The sequence below is a fragment of the Schistocerca americana genome, chromosome 6, assembly GCF_021461395.2.
Source record: "Schistocerca americana isolate TAMUIC-IGC-003095 chromosome 6, iqSchAmer2.1, whole genome shotgun sequence".
Classification (NCBI taxonomy): Eukaryota; Metazoa; Arthropoda; class Insecta; order Orthoptera; family Acrididae; genus Schistocerca; species Schistocerca americana.
The window spans coordinates 152,044,613-152,062,940 of NC_060124.1; positions in this window are offsets into that span (position 1 = coordinate 152,044,613).

The following is an 18,328-nucleotide window of genomic DNA, read 5'->3' on the forward strand; positions in this document are numbered from 1 at the left end:
TATTCTGTAACGATTTTCATTTTGTGTTTCGCGAGCTACAATATGTTTTCGAAATGAACAAATTATATGATTGTATAGTGGCTGTTTAACACTTTGTGGCCAATTATGAACTGGAAATTAAAAACCTGTTCCACTCGAGGCCTTCCCTCCCTAAACTCAAACCGATAATATTCAAGTTGATTACCCTTCTTTCTCGTAGTTATTAATTTTTTTAATCTGTTCGCGATAATCCTGTACAGTATTTCACATGTTATGCGCAAAAGTAGCGCTCCTCCGTAGTTTTTCAGATTTACCACCTCACTTTTTATGTAATAGGAGTATTAACTTAACTTTCTGAAAATACATGAAACTAAATTTAGTTTTTATAATTTTCAATTCCAACAATTTCACTAATCATGTTATAGTTCATTGTTCGTCATATGCTTTGTCTAAAACAATTTTGATAATTATTTAATCCCTTTCAAATATATGGGAAAATTGTGTAACTGTACATTGTAGTTTAGTTGTTGAAACGGAGAAGCTTTAAGAGTTCACGAAGCTAATTTTGTTTCATAAGTATTGTGGCTATTTTGTCATTTAAAAACTGTAAAAAATTTCTCGTTTTCTATTTGTGTTCACAATCATAAAGAATTATCATAACCACTGAAGCTCATCAAACAGAAAATGCACTCTAAGACAAAGAAATAAACGGCGCAATACGAAGAAATAATCCGAATGGGACCGAAATCGGCAGATTTGATGTAAATGTACTGACACATGATTACAGTTTCAGAAAAATTGTATGATTTATTCAACTGAAAGAGTTCCACAAACTGAGTACTTCAATGATGCGTTGGTTCACCTCTGGTCCTTATGTAAGCTGTTATTCATTTGGCTAGGCATTGATTGACAGAGTTGTTGGATGTCCTCCTGAGGGATGCTGTTGATGTTGTGGTCTTCAGTCCTGAGATTGGTTTGATGCAGCTTTCCATGCTACTCTATCCTGTGCAAGCTTCTTCATCTCCCAGTACCTACTGCAACCTACATCCTTCTGAATCTGCTTAGTGTATTCATCTCTTGGTCTCCCTCTACGATTTTTACCTTCCACGCTTCCCTCCAGTACTAAATTGGTGATCCGTTGATGCCTCAGAACATGTCCTACCAACAGATCTCCCCTTCTAGTCAAGTTGTGTCACAAACTCCTCTTCTCCCCAATCCTGTTCAATACCTCCTCATTAGTTACATGATCTACCCACCTAATCTTCAACATTCTTCCGTAGCACCACATTTCAAAAGCTGCTATTCTCTTCTTGTCCATGTTTCATTCCCATACATGGTTACACTCGATATAAAGACCTTCAGACATTTAAATCTATACTCGATTTTAACAAATTTATCTTCCTCAGAAACGCTTTTCTTGCCATTGTCAGTCTACATTTTATATCCTCCCTACTTCGACCATCATCAGTTAGTTTACTTTCAAAAAACCAAAACTTATCTACTACTTTAAGTGTCTCATTTCCTAACCAGATTCCCTCAGCATCACCTGATTTAATTCAACTAGATTCCATTATCTTCTTATTACTTTCCTTGATGTTCATCTTATATGCTCCCTTCAAGACACTGTCCATTGCGTTCAACTGCTCTTCCAAGTCCTTTGCTGTCTCTGACAGAATTACAATGTCATCAGCAAGCCTCAAAGCTTTTATTTATTTTCCTTGGACTTTAATTCCTACTCCAATTTTTTCTCTTGTTTCCTTTACTACTTGTTCACTATACAGATTGAAAAACATCGGGGATAAGCTACAACCCTGTCTCACTCCCTTCCAAACCACTGCTTCCCTTTCATGCCCCTCGACTCTTACAACTGCCATCTGGTTTGTATACAAATTGTAAATAGCCTTTTGCTCCCTGTATTTTACCCCTGCCACCTTCATAATTTGAAAGAGAGTATTCCACTCAGCATTGTCAAAAGTTTTCTCTAAGTCTACAAACGCCATAAACGTAGGTTTGTCTTTCCTTAACCTATCTTCTAAGATACGCCCTAGGGTTAGTATTGCCACGCGCGCTCCTACATTTCCCACTAATCCAAAGTGCTCTTCAAATGGCTCTGAGCACTATGGGACTCAACTGCTGAGGTCATTAGTCCCCTAGAACTTAGTGATCTTCCCCAGGGTCGGCTTCTACCAGATTTCCAGTCTTCTGTAAACGATTAGTGTTAGTATTTTGCCACTTTGACTTATTAAACATATTTCGGCAATTGTCACATCTGTCAGTATCTGCTTTCTTTGGAATTGGAGTTATTATAGTCTTCTTGAAGTCTGAGGGTATTTCGCCTCTCATGCCTTTTGCTCACCAGATGGAAGAATTTTGTCATGGCTGGCTATCCCGAGGCTATCAGAAGTTCTAATGGAGGGTTGTCTACTCTAGGGGCCTTGTTTCGACCTACGTCTTTCAGTGCTTGTGTCAAATTCTTCACGCAGTGTCATATCTCCCTTCTCATCTTCATCTACGTCCTCTTCAATTTCTGTAATATTGCCCTCAACTACATCTCCCTTGCATAGACCCTCTATATACTCCTTCTACCTTTTTGCTTTCCCTTCTTTGCTTAGGACTGTTTTTCCGTCTGAGTTCTTGATATTCATACAGGTTATTCTCTTTTCTCCAAAGGTCTCTTTAATTTTCCTGTAGGCAGCATCTGTCTTTCCCCTGATGACATATGCTTCTACATTCTTACATTTGTTCTCTAGCCATTTCTGCTTAGCCATTTTGCACTTCCTGTCGCTCTCATTTTTTAGACGTTTGCATTCCCTTTCGCCTGATTCATTTATTGCATTTTTGTATTTCTCCTTCATCGATTAAATTCAATATCTGCTCTGTCACCCAAGGTTTTGTACTAGCTCTCGTCTTTTTCATACTTAATCCTCTGCTGCCTGCACTATTTCATCTCTCAAAGCTACCCATTCTTCTTCTACTATATTCCTTACCTGTGTCAATAAATCCCTAATGCTCTCTCTGAAACTCTCTACAATCTCTGGTTCTTTCAGCTTATACGGGTCTCATCTCCTTAAATTCCTGCCTTTTTGTAGTTTCTTTAGTTTTAAGCTGCAGTTCATAACCAATAAATTGCGCTCAGAGTTCACATCTGCTGCTGGAAATGTCTTAAAGTTTAAAACCTGGTTCCGAAATCTCTGTCTTACCATTACATAATCAATCTGAAATCTTTCGGTGTCTCCAGGTCCCTTCCACATACACAACCTCTTTTCATAATTCTTAAACCAAGTGTTAGGTGTGATTAAATTAGGCTCTATACAAAATTCCACCAGGCAGCTTCCTCTTTCATTGCTTTCCCTCAGTCCATGTTCACCTACTACTTTTCCTTATCTTCCTTTTTCTGCTATCTAATTTCAGTTCCCCATGACTATTAAATTTTCGTCTCTCTTAACTACCTAAATAATATCTTTTATCTCATCATACATTTCCTCAATCTCCTCCTCATCTGCAGAGCTAGATGGCATATAGACTTCGTGTCCATCTTGGCCGCAATAATGCGTTCACTATGCTGTACATAGTAGCTTATCCGCATTCCTATTTTTTTATTCATTACTAAACCTACTTCTCCATTACCCGTACTTGATATTGCATTTATAACCCTGTAATTATCTGACTAGAACTCCTGTTCCTCCCGCCACCGAACTTCACTAATTACCACTATGTCTGAGTTTAATCTACCCATCTACCTTTTTAAATTTTCTAATCTACCTGCCAGATTAAGGGATCTGACATTCCACACTCCGATCCTCAGAACGCCAGTTTTGTTTCTCCTGATAAGACTTCCTCCTGACTAGTCCCCGCCCGGAGATCTGGATGGGGGGACTAATTTACCTCTGGAATATTTTCCCAAGAGGATGGCATCATCATTTAACCATACAGTAGAGCTGTATGCCCTCGGGAAAAATTACAGCTGTAGTTTCCTCTTGCTTTCATCCATTTGCCATACGAACACAGCAAGGCCGTTTTGGTTAATGTTACAAGGCCAGATCAGTCGATCATTCAGACTGTTGCCCCTGCAACAGCTGCTGCTCCTCTTCAGGAACCACACGTTTGTCTGGCCTCTCAACATACCACCCCCCCCCCCCCCCCCTCCCGTTGTGGCTGTGCCTATGGTACAAGTTACCTGATCGCTGAGGCACGCAAGCCTCCCCACCAACGACAAGGCCCATGGTTCATGGGAGGGGGGGGGAGGGGGGAGGCCTGAGGGATATCGTTCCAAATTATATCCAATTGGCGTGTCAGATCGTCAAAATCTCGGCCTGACAGAAAGTCCTTGTCCGCAATGCTCCAAACGTGCTGAATTGGGGATAGATGCTGCGACCTTGCTGGCTAAGGTTGGGTTTGGCAACCACGAAAACAAGCAGTAGAAACTCTTACTGTATGGAGGTGGGCACTATCTTACTGAAATGTAAGCCCAGGATGGCTTGTCGTGAAGGGCAACAAAATGCGGCGTGGAATATCGTCGATCTACCCTTGTGCTGCAAGGGTGCCACGGAAGTTAACCAAAAGGGTCCTGCTATGAAATAAAATGGCATCCAAGACCATCACTCCTGGCTGTCGGGCCATATGGTGGGCGACAGTCAGGTTGGTATGCCACCGCGTCTCCAGATACGTCTTCAGCCTGGAATCTCATTGACTGAAGTAGAATTGTCTTCAGTGACGAGTCCCGTTTCGAACTGAGCTCCGACGACAAGCGAAGATGGTGTAGTGAGCCATAATGTTGCGTGAACGTAATGCCTCCAAATCTTGGAACACAGTAAACTCACCAATCAACGTAGTTGCAAAACTGTACTCCTTCCCCATTTTTATGGATGACAATGCGCGACCGCGCCGAAATGTGCAACTGGAGGAGCTCATGGAACGAGAGGATATTCGGCGAATGGAGAGGCGTGCCCTTTCCTTCGCCTTAAATCCCATCGAACACATGTAGAATGCGTTCGGGAGACGCACTGAAGCACGTTCACACGCACCAACGACCGTCCAGCAGTTGTCAGCCGCTATGGTGGAAGACTGGAACGCCCTGCCACGAAAACTCCTTACCGACCTTGTGCTTAGCATGAGTGCATTTTGCAGAGCATCTATTGCCGTCTGTGGTGATCAAATACCCTATTACGGACCATGTCCCACCTTTTTTTAATGCCCATGGGACTACCGTAAACTGTGGCGACTTCACTGTAATTATTGTCTTTCAATGAAAGAGTAATTTCTGTTCGACTCACTGCGTGTTTCGTTCTGTTCCGTATAGAATCTGATAAGAGATTCCACCAAGCTCTGGACATTTATTCAATTTTAGCTGTTTCAAATGTTTCTCAACAATACTGACACTAATATCTATCATTCATGTTTGCTGTGGCACGCGAATTAAATTGGGGCAACACTCCTGGATTTTCCTTTGTAAAGGAATCTGGAAACGGAGTTAAGTATTTCTGCTTTTGTTTTGAGTACCCAGTTGCTGTCTCGTCCACGACTGTCTAGACACTTACTTTGATGCCCTAACAGCCTTTACATACGGCCGTAATTTGTTCAAGTTTTGTGGGAGATCTTCCGATAATATTGTGCCACAGTAGTCGATTAAGGCTTCAAGCATCGTACCGTTAACAACCAAACGTTGTTCTTTCAGCGTATATATTTTGTATTACACCTATTATACGGTAGTCTCTGTTTCTTTACAGTGACCGTATTTCATGAAGAGCCCCTCTTATCATGATCTGTTCTGGTAGATACATATCTGTTAAACGCATAGTCAACTATTTTTTTCAGCTTGAATCACGTTTCTTTTGTGTGATCCTGTTCAGAGCTAAACGTTTCAGCTATTTTACTGAGACATGATTCTGCTGCTACTTGATCTACTTCTCTTAGTTGCCCTTGTAACTTTGGTAATCATTTTTGCTACAATTGCCTGGTGACGGAAGACGCCAGTTTCAGTGTGGTTAGATCTGTTTGTTGCCATTAGATCCATTAGATTCCACCATGAGTGGGCTTCCGATCTATCTGTTTCTGGCAGTTTCAGAAAAGACTTTTGATACTCTTTCAAAGGACTTTTTGTCACGTCTACGTCTTACAAAACTGTGATCATTCGAACTGATTGTTGGATGATTAAAATATCATCAGATGATGACAGTAAGATGGGGAACTTACGTACTAGAAAACTGAAGCTTTCTGTAAAGTTTTTGGTTACATCTGGAAGCAGTTCTGTGGTCGGTAGAGAGATCCAATTTTAAGTTTATGCCCAACCTTGATACTAAGTCTTGCACAAACAATTTCGCATGCAGCTTTAATTTCTATCTCAGTGGATTTGAGTCTCTTGTGTACTGCGGCAAAAGCACCACATCAAGTTCTCGTTAACCTATCCTTCCGATATATACTTAAATTTCCCCAAAAACCACACTGCTATTAATTTCATGTTTTTAGCAGCTTTCTGTACCTAGTACTATAGAGCTTCACTCCCTTTTAAGAGCGCTTCTAACTCCGGATTTTGTTGCTAATGTTTCGGCAGTTAATCATAATACACTGAGGTGACAGAAGCGATAGGGTACCTCTTAATATCGTGTCGGACCTCCTTTCTGCCGACGTAATGCAGCAACTCGACGTGGTGTGGACTCCACAAGTCGTTGGAAGTTCCCCGCAGAAATACTGAGCCATGCTGGCTCTTTAGCCGTCCATAATTCCGGAAGTGTTGCCGGTGCTGGGTTCTGTGTACGAGCTCACCTCTCAATTATGTCTCCTATAGGTTCGATTGGATTCATGTTGGGCGTTCTGGGTGGCCAAATCATTCGCTCGAATTGTCCAGAATCTTTTACAAACTAATCGAGAACAATTGCTGCCCAGTGACATGGCGTATTGTCATCCATAAAAATGACATCGTTGTTCGGGAACATGAAGTCCATGAGTGGCTACAGATGGTTTCCAAGTAGCCCAGCATCACAATTTTCAGTCAATGATCGGTTCAGTTACCCAGAGGACCCACTCCATTTCATGTAAACACAGCTCACACCATTACGGATCCGCCTCCAGCTTCCACTATGCGTTGCTGGCAGCTTGGGTCTATGGCTTCCTGGGGTCTGCGTCACACTCGAAACCTGCCATCAACTCTTACCAACTGATATCGGCGCTCATCAGATTAGGCTACGATTTTCCTGTCGTCTAGGGTCCAACCAATATGGTCAAGAGCACGGGAGAGGCGATGTCTTGCTGTTAGCAAAGGCACTCTTGATGCTGTGGAACGCGAGATATTGAATTAGCTACCGATTTCCGAAATGGAATGTCCTATACGTCTAGCTCCAGCTACCATTCCGCATTCAAAGTCTGTTACTTTCCGTGGTGTGGCTGTAGTCTCAGGAGTCACCTGAGTACAAATAACAGTTCAGCCGATGCGCACCCCTTTGTTTACCTTGTGTGTGCGATACCACGGCCATCTGTATATGTACATATCGCTGTCCCATGAATTTTGTCACCTCCTTGTATTTCTGGGTCTCATACAGCAATCGTTGACTGGACTGCGTAAAAAACCTTTGTGTGCACCCCAAACAGAGTCAGCTAGCTAGAATGTAAAAGGCTCATTTCCTTTGTATTGACAGAGGTTAGTTTTATTGCCTTTCTTTAATACGGGAAGCTATAGAAAACCTGAATTATTGTGGCACTACTGTAATAAAATTAAATTGCTCACTGACGTATACGCAGTGTACAGATCAGAATATGGGCTCTGAGAATGCAATAATGCACTAGCGAACGTATCGGCTAGGTCCACGACACTGTCAGAGGACTGCCAGCAGAAATACGTCATTCTTCGGCGCCTCTGCGTCCCGTTACAGTCGAAGACGCGACCTGCAAACAGAACACTGCGCCAGCGTGACTTGCAAATGTGAACAATACGGGACCGACACGAGCGTCCCGACAAAACGCAGCTCGGAGAATGTAGTTACTCCCGGTTGCTTCTCGAGGTAGTCAGCGGGTCTGCAGGTGTATTAAGAGGATGTGGGTCACACGGAACACTGACCGTGCTACTGGAGCTGGTGCCGGATCTGGAGTGTTATTGTTAATCACCTAAATCTCTCCTTATTTCGATGCAGAAGTTAACATCAGCGATTCTTATTTCCTAAAAGTTGAGTAAAATAGTTCAATAAGTTACAATTACTTGTAATCGTTTACTGGTTCCGTTTAACAAACCATCATCTGATTAGGTTTAGGCTGTCACGAAAACAACAAAATGGGCCACATGAGAAAAACAATATTTGAAATTACACATGCAAAATTTAAGAGATTTATAAAAACGATAAACTGTGAACGAGCCTTAATCCATGGTCCAGCGAAGAAGTCAGTCTCTCTGGGCGTTAAACGGCGGTATCTGCGTTAATGCTGTGTTTCTTGACTTGCGGAAGGCATTCGAGACAATTCTCTACTGTTTTCTAGGGGATAGCACATAGGATTCAACACAACTTCGTTGTAGGATACTCTTCGCTGGTCATGGGGGCTCAGTTTGAACCGGGAGTCATCGCTGAAGACAATTCTACTCCAGTCAATGAGATTCCAGGACGAAAACGTCTCTGGAGACGCTACAAACAGTGGTGGGATACTTCTGACTGTTGCCTGCCATAAGGTCCGACAACCAGTAGTGATCATATGGGGAGCCATTTTTTCCGTAGGGTGGCTGCAGAATGTGGTTGTAGGGGAGACAATAGAAGAAAGGGTTACAGAAAAATATGGGCTTCGTAGTAGGGACGAAAGAGTAGAAACACTAACTGAGTTTTGCAATAAATATCAGTTAGTAACAGCAAATACTCTTATTATGTAAACGGAAGGTGGAGGGCAGAGAAAGGGAATGATTAGAAATGAACTAATGGTATCATCTGCATCGGAACTTTATGCGGAATGAGCAGCGACGAGTAAAAATGTATGCTGGCCCAGGACTCGAACCCAGGATCTCCTGCTTACTAGGCAACTGTGTTAACCACTGCACCACCCAAAGAAACCGTTGATCACAAATGTGCGAACTATCTCGGCATGCTCACTCACTGACCGACTCACATTCCCACCCAGCACCACCCCCTTCCATGTCCTCCATGCTCGCTAATTTTAGGTTCCCACTGGAGGTCAACCGTAAATCTGCATCCATACTGATGGTTGTGGATTCACAGCCCATCATGGCGAATCACGATTATAAGAATGCAATGCTATCTTCTTTTGGACATGTCTGAAAGAACAGACAGCATGCGAAATTTACAGGTGTGTTACATATCATGTGAACTGAAGGTGGAGGAAAGGGGAAATTAAAATCTTGGCAAATTTAAAAGAACGCAAAATCCCCAAGACTGTCAAAATTTTGCAGAGTGTCGAAATATAGCGCGTACTTCCATGGGCTGGTCCCGGGCATGGGTGTGTGTGTTTGTCCTTAGGACAATTTAGGTTAAGTAGTGAGTAAGCTCAGGGACTGATGACCTTAGCAGTAAAGTCCCTTAAGATTTCACACACATTTGAACATTTTTTTTGTACTTCAATGCGAGATGCTTTTAATACTTCCCTCAACGAAACTCTATCTCGAAATCTGGCCGAAAATCCAAAGGAATTCTGGTCATACATAAACCACATCAGTGGCAAGACGCAATAAATACCTTTACTGAGCGATAACAAGGGTGAACTCACTGATGACAGTGCCACTAAAGTAAAGTTATTAAACAAGGTTTTCAGAAACTCCTTCGCCGAAGAAGAAGAAGTACATATTCCTGAATTCCAATCAAGAACAACTGCCAAGACGAGAAACACAGAAGTAGGTATCCTCGATGTAGCAAAGCAGCTTAAATCACTTAATAAAGGTAAGGCCTCCGGTTAAGATTGTATACCAGTCAGGTTTCTCTCAGAGTATGCTGATACAATAGCTCCATATTTAGCAATTATATACAACCGCTCGCTTACAGAAAGATCCGTACCTAAAGACTGGAAAATTGCCCAACTCAGACCAATATCCGAAAAAGGAAGTAGGAGTAATCCGCTGAATTACAGGCCCATATCACTAACGTCCATTAGCATTTGGAACATGTACTGTATTCGAACATTATGAAGTACCTCAAAGAAAACGATTTATTGCCACATAATCAGCACGGATTCAGAAAATATCGTTCTTTTGAAACACAACTAGCTCTTTATACTCATGAAGTGAATACTGCTATCGACAGGGGATGTCAAATCAATTCCATATTTTTAGATTTCCAGAAGGCTTTCGACACCGTTCCCCACAAGCGTCTTCTAACCAAACTGCGTGTCTGTGGAATATCGCCTCGGTTGTGCGAATGGATTCGTGATTTCCTGTCAGAAAGATCAAAATTCGTAGTAATAGGCGGAAAGTTATCGGGTAAAACAGAAGTAATATCCGGCGTTCCCCAAGGAAGTGTTATATGCCCTCTATTGTTCCTGATGTATATTAACGACATTGGAGACAATCTGAGTAGCCGTCTTAGATTGCTTGCAGATGATGCTGTCATTTACCGTCTTGTAAAGTCATCAGATGACCAAAACTAATTGCAAAATAATTTAGATAAGATATTTGTATGGTGCGAAAAGTGGCGATTGACCCTGAATAAAGAAAAGTGTGAAGTTATTCACATGAGTACTAAAAGAAATTAGCTAAATTGCGATTACGTGGTAAGTCACACAAATCTCAAGGCTGTAACTCAACTAAATACTTCGGGATTACAATTATAAATAACTTAAATTGGAACGATCACACAGATAATGTTGTGGGCAGAGCAAACCAAAGAGTGCGATTCACTGACAGAGCACTTAGAAGGTGCAACACGTCTACTAAAGAGATTGCTTACACCACGCTTGTCCGCCCTATTCTGGAGGATTGCTGTGTGGCGCGGGATCCGCATCAGGTGGGACTGGCGGATGACATCGAAAAAGTACAAAGAAGGGCAGCTCGTTTTGCATTATTGCGAAGTAGGGGAGATAGCGTCACAGATATGACGCGTGAATTGGAGTGGCAGTCATTAAAACAAAGGCGTTTTTCGTTCCGACGGGATCTTCTCATGAAATTTCAATCACCAGTTTTCTCCTTCAATTGCGAAAACATTCTGTTGGCACCCACCTACATAGGGGGAAATGATCAACACGATAAAATAAGAGAAATTAGGGCTCGCACAGAAAAATTTAAGTGCTCGTTTTACCCGCGCGCCTTTCTAGAGTGGAACGGTAGAGAGACAGCTTGAAGGTGGTTTATTGAACCCTCTGCCAGGCACTTTATTGTGAATATCAGAGTAATCATGTAGATGTAGAAGGGAAGGAACTAAAGATATCAGCTGCATCGGAACTTTACGCGTAATCAGCAGCAATGAATGAAAATGAGGCCGGACTGGGACTCGAACCCAGGATCTCCTGTTTACGAGGCTGTTGCGTTAACCACTGCACCACCTGAACACTGTGTTTATCACAAATATTTGGACTACCTCAGCATCCTCACCAGCCAATTCATATTCACATCTAGTGCCACCATCCGAAGTCCCTGCCCATATCCTCCATGCTTGGTGATTTTAGATTCCCATGGAGGTCGAACAAATATGTGCATCTGCACTGAAGGTTGTAGATTCATTGCCCTTTGAAGCGAATCAGTTGTATGAATGTGTGGTGTCTGTTCTTTCGGGCATGTCTGAAAGAACAGAGACAGAGAGACAGTGCACTCATATACAAGAGCACTCTGTTCAAGAATCACACAAGAAGGAAGTACACTTACAAAAGGCTAGGATGTATGGGAAGCTTTCAGTCAGATTACATAAAGGTCAGGCAGATAGTCCAAAATCAGTTATTGGATTGTGAGACTTGCCCAGGAGCAAGTATAGACTCAGATCACAATTTAGTACTGATGAAGAGTAAACTGAAGTTTAAAGACACTACTCAGCAAAAATAAATGGGAAGGGATGTGGGGCACATAAGTACTAGGGAATGAGGAGACACACTTGAAATTCTTTGAGGCTATAGATACAGCGATAATGACTAGCTCAGTATGCAGTCCAGTTGAAGAGGAATGGACATCTCTAAAAAGGGGCAAGCACAGAAGTTGGAAAGAAAACATAGATGCAAAAAGGTAACTGCGAAGAAACCGTGGATAACAGAAAAAATACTCCAGTTGATCGACGGAAGAAGGAAGTGCAAAAATTTTCGGGGAAATTCAGGAATACAAAAACACAAAACCCTTAGGAACAAAATAATTTGGAAGTGCGGGGAAGCTAAGGCAAAATGGCTGAATGAAAAATGTGAAGACATCGAAAAAGAAATGATTGTTGGAAGAACACACACGGCACATAGATAAGTCGAAACAACCTTCGGTTGAATTAATAGCAAGGGCAGTAGCATTAAGAGCACAATAGAAATTCCACTGTTAAGTGTAGAGGAAAGAGCGGGTAGATGGAATGAGTACACTGAAGGTCCCCATGAGAGGATGATTTGTCTGACGACATGGTAGAAACAGGAGTCGACAGCGAAGAGATTGCGGATGCAGTATTAGAATTTCAAAGAGCTTGGGATGACTTAGGGCAGAATGGGGAGTAACATTCCATCACAATTTCTAAAATCATTGGGGAAAGTGGCAACAAAATGGCTATTCACGTTGGTGTGTAAATGTATGAATCTGGCAATATGCCATCTGACTTTCGGAGAAATATCATCCGCACAATTCCGAAGACTGCAAGAGGTGACAAGTGCGAGAATTATCGCACAATCAGCTTAACAGCTCATGGATTCACGTTGTTGACAAGAATAATATACAGAAGAATGGAAAAGAAAATTGGGGATGTGTTAGATGACGATCAGTTAGGGTTTCAGAAAGGTAAAGGCACCAGAGAGGCAATTCTGACGTTGCGGTTGGTAATGGAAGCAAGACTAAAGAAAGATCAAGACACGTTCATTGGATTTGTCAACCTGAAAAAAGCGTTCGACAGTGTAAAATTGTGCAAGATATTCGATATTCTGACGAAAATAGGAGAAAGCTATAGGGATAGACGGGTAATACACAATATATACAAGAACCAAGAGGGAACAGTAAGCCTGGAAGACCAACAACGAAGTGCTCGGCTTAAAAAAGGTAAGGCAGAAATGCAGTTTCGCCCTTGCTATTCAATCTATACATCGAAGAAGCAATGAAGGAAATAAAAAAAAAGTTTCAAGAGTGAGATTAAAATTCAGGGTGAAAGAATATCAATGATAAGATTCGCCGATGACATTGCTATTCTGACTGAAGGAGAAGAAGAATTGCAGGATGTGTTGAATGGCATGAACGGCCTAATGAGTACAGAATATCGACTGAGAGTAAATCGAAGAAAGACGAATGTAATGAGAAGTGGTACAAATGAGAATAGCGAGTAACTTAACATTAGAATTGGGGATCACGAAATAGATGAAGTTAAGGAGTTCTGCTACTTAGGCAGCAAAATAATCCATGTCGGACGGAGCAAAAGGACATAAAAAGCAGGCCATCACTGGCAAAAAGGAAATTCCTGACCAAGAAAAGTCTACTAGTATCAAACATAAGTCTTAATCTGAGTAAGAAATTTCTGATAATGTACGTTTGGATGGGTGTTTGGGTTTTTTTGGGGGAAGAGACCAAACAGCGAGGTCATTGGTCTCATCGGATTAGGGAAGGACGGGGAAGGAAGTCGGCCGTGCCCTTTCAAAGGAACCATCCCGGCATTTGTCTGGAGCGATTTAGGGAAATCACGGAAAACCTAAATCAGGATGGCCGGACGCGGGATTGAACCGTCGTCCTCCCGAATGCGAGTCCAGTGTGGTACGTTTGGAACACTGCATTGTATGGTATTGAAGCATGGACTGTCGGAAAACCAGAAAAGAAGAGAATCGAAGCGTTTGAGATGTGGTGTTGCAGACGAATGTTGAAAATTCTCTGGAATGATAAGGTAAGGAATGGGGAGGTTCCTCGCTGAATTGGTGAGGAAAGGAATATATGGAAAAACTGACAAAAAGAAGGAACAGCATAATAGGACATCCGTTAAGACATCAGTGCTTGAGTTCCAAGGTACTAGAGGAAGCTGTAGAGGGTACAAACTGTAGAGAAAGACAGAGATTGGAATGCACCCAGGAAATAACTGAGGACGTAAACTGTAGTTGGCACTCTGAGACGAAGGGGTTGGTACAGGACAGGAATTCTGGGCGGGCCGCATCAGACCTATCAGAAGACTGATGAAACCATATTCTACGCTCCCTTTTGTTGCCCTTTATAGCAAGCCACACTGGGCTTAAATTTCGGCAACATAATGCCTGCCTGCACACTGCGAGAGTTTCTATTGCTTGTCTCCGTGCTTGCCAAATCGTACTTTGGTTGGATCTCTCCCCAATGGAGAACTTTTGGAGCATTGTGGGCAGGATCCTCCAAACAGATCGGAATTTTAGGATCTAACGCGCCAATTGGACAGTATTTGGTACGACATCCATCAGGAGGACACCCAGCAACTGTCAGTCAGTGCCAAATCGAATAACTGCTTGTATAAGGGCCAGAAGTGGACCAACGTGTTATTCAGTTGCTCAATTTGTAAAGCTCTTTTTGTTGTTTTCTGAAACTGTAATCATTTGTCAGTCTGTACATGTGCATCAGATCTACCGATTTCCATGTGATGCAGATAATTCCTTAGTGATGTGTCGTTTTTGGTCTGAGTCTGTTATGACGTCAAAGCAGATACCGCCAAGTGATTCATATTGGAATTCTCTAACATGAAACAAAATGTGTCAGCAGGAAAGAGCACAATATCAGTGTGTCAATTATTATTTGACAGTGAATCTTTTTGGGTCGGTTGCTTTCCATAGTCCTGATATGCACATGACTCGCTCTACCAGTATATAAGATGGGTGGGAGCGGTTTCCCGTCAGTCTTTTCGGCTCATTCTGATGTTGTCTGAACGGTTTAGTCAAAATATTATGTCTGAACGGTTTACAGTCAAAATATTATCAGCAGACAAAATCTGGTCACGGCTGAATTCCCACAGTATTATGGATTAGATCTATCATTGTTCCATTACACAAATAGCGATCGGTCATTTGAACTAGTACCAAACACAAAACATCTAGGAATATGAGCTCAAAGCGACCACATAAAACTAGTACTACGAAGAGCAGATGTCACACTGAGACTCATTGGACAAAGCCTAAGAGGTAGACTGCAAAATCCACATTCGACCGAGTTCTGAGTGATGCTCTTCAGCCGCGCCGAGTGGCTGCGCGGTTAGAGGCGCCATGTCACTGATTGCGCGGCCCCTCCCGCCGGAGGTTCGAATCCTCCCTCGGGCATGGGAGTGTGTGTTGTTCTTAGCATAAGTTAGTTTAAGTAGTGTGTAAGTCTAGGGACCGATGACCCCAGCAGTTTGGTCCCTTAGGAATTCACACACATTTGAACATTTTGATGCTCGTCACTTGGCGAACCAGATAGGATACTGAAGATGGAAATAGGAGCTGCATGTTTCGCAATGAGTTATTTTCCTTAGAGCGAGAGCATCACGGATATGCTCATCAAACATTATTGTCAAAAAGTACAAGAGATGTGCTATAGATCAAGGAGATATTTACTGTTAAAATTTCAAGAGCGTACAGTCCAAGAACGGCCAGGTAATGATAACACTAGACACAGAAGTGGCATGACTTGGCTATTTCTAGATTAGTCCTGGTTCTCCGTACAGCATCACGATGGGTGTATCCATGTGTGAAGGCTCTGGGGAGAACGTTGCCAGATTGCATCGCTATCATTACACACGTCCAGCACCTGACATAATGGTACAGGGTGCCATTGGGTCACATCTGGTTCGCGCAGCTGGTGATTTAGTCAACAGCCTTACAAGTCTAGTGTGTTAAGACGTATGGCTGTGCTGTATTGTCGAGGTCCCTGTGAAATTATCTTTCAACAAGATAATGCAAACCACACGTCCACTGTTCTGGCCTGACCTACTTCAATACGGAGGGTGTTAGATTGTTGCCCTGGTCAGTGTATTCTCCGGATCTGTCACCCACTGAAAAATGGGTTGCCGAAAGAACAGCACCTCACTAATCGACAACCACTACGGCTAAAGAACTCTGCAGAATCAAAGCAGCATAGAATGAAGCACCTTTATGTGTCATTCAACCTCAGTCCGAGGTAAAGCCCAGAGGAATTAGAGCCGCAACTGCTACCAGAGGTAGCAGATCTCCGTATTAAATTTCGAACCCTGTCTACCCCCAAATCATCTACAAATTTAACCAAAGGAAAAATGCTCCTGTCAGAGCACAAAAAGGCGAATATGTTCCCCTTTAAACGAGAGAAAATTTGGGAACTAGCCGCCTTAATGCCCATTCAGCCTTCGGCGCCAAAAATTTTGGCATGCGAACATATTTGCGCTCTTTTAACACAGAACATTCTAACTTATTTTACCCAGTCTCTCTTTGTAGTTAAGCCTTCATGCATAGCATCTCCCTCTAGCTGCCATTCTTTCCCACCATCTCCTTTTCCTCCCATTGATTTACAGTATATCCTACTGACACTGTCTCCTCTCTCATTTGCGCTGTTTCTCTTTGTCTTTCTTTCCCTTTGACACTATCTCCATACCTCTGCAGCTTAAACATTTTTTTTTTTGGGGGGGGGGGGGGGTCCAAGTTTTTTTTTTTTTTTTTTCTTCTTTCTATGCCCACGTGTTAAAGTTTGCCAGTCTGGAAGGGTCAAGACCTTGCCAAGTGTATGAATGGTCTCTACTAACCTGAATTTTTCTTCTCCACTGTCATTTCACTCTTTCGCTCTCACCTCTTCCGTCTCCATCCATCTCGCTTTCTCTTTTACTGTCACTGTCTCTCACTGACGACCAATATCTCCTGTTTTTGGCAGTCGTTTAAGTTCTTTTCAGTCATGTTAAGACGATTTTTAGCCCATATTTGTCACTGCAATACCACTTTGGGCATATTTGTATAGGTGTATACAGACAGCACGTCATTAAATTTCAGTGGTGGAAAAATGTTGATTAAGAATATAATTGGTGACTCAGGAACCCTTGCAATGATCCTAAAACCCTTGCCATATGTTCACTGCGTCTGTTGAAACTACATTTACGCCTCAGACCGGATATTACATGCGTATTTTACGTGTATATTACCGGAAAACGATATGACTGCACTAGGTCTCCCGTTGCCGTTATCGGAAACATGCGTGACATTACAGTAAATAAGCACAGCGGTGACTAAGGAAAACGCATCGCACTCTGAATACGTTGACTGCAGTTGTGCATGTACTATCAGGTAGTTCAGCGCCTCTTCACGAAATATCACGATAAACCAACTGAAGCTCCCTCACTGCCAGGTGCAATAGCGCTGCGGTCAACCAATAAGTATGGTAAATTCGAATTTCGGTAATGGACAACGGTATCGAAAAGAAGTTTCCAAGTACTCCAAGAATATCACATTAAGAATATGTGGTAAAAATTTCGCCGAGCTGCCACGAAGAGAATTGACTATCCTCATAACTGCCACTTTTCATACGAAAAATCATGGTTTTCTCAGGAACGCCCACGAAAAAATGGTGCTTTGTATAAGCCGCCTAAGGTCCAGCCTAGATCACGCCTAATGCAGAAGAATCAACCGTTGTGCTCAGTTTGCCTGGGCCGGAGGAAGTGTGCGATGTTTAAATTTTTACCCTGTGCTTTAGGGTAGCTACAATATGCCCATTCTTCCGATGTATATACAAATGGTCGTTAGGCGGAAGGTTGTCCGAAACACTTGACCCATTATCTCTGGGATCAATAGAACCCGAGATACGATCCCTTCGAACAATCGCAACTTCACGCACGGCTTTTTGGAACATACTCATACTGTGTACTGTCGTGCACGGACCGATCATATATATTCTTCCTGCTGTAATGTATACACAAAATATGTATGATTTTATTTGTTATCCTTCCATACGTTGCAATTTTAATAGCTAGCAGTGTAATTCCCACACCAAAAATTGCATTCCAGCACGGAAAATGCGGTGGCACAAACTTATTATATCTCTTGGAAAGTACTTTGAACTGGACCAAATTAGTATAGGTAAACAAATCATTGAGCAAAATGAAAATTTCGTGTATTTTTTTCGGTTAGAAAGATTATAGAAAAAGACAATGACCGATCACAAAACATTTGGCATACAAGAGTGTTGAAAACATTTGTTAGCAAAGTCCTGAAACCGAAGAATTTGAATTAAAAAAATTAAGTGGGAAAACAATTTCGGAAACAATAATAAAGTTAATAGGGAATACGATTATACCTAGGGACCACACCAATTTGGCAGTGATGTGTGGTATGATCT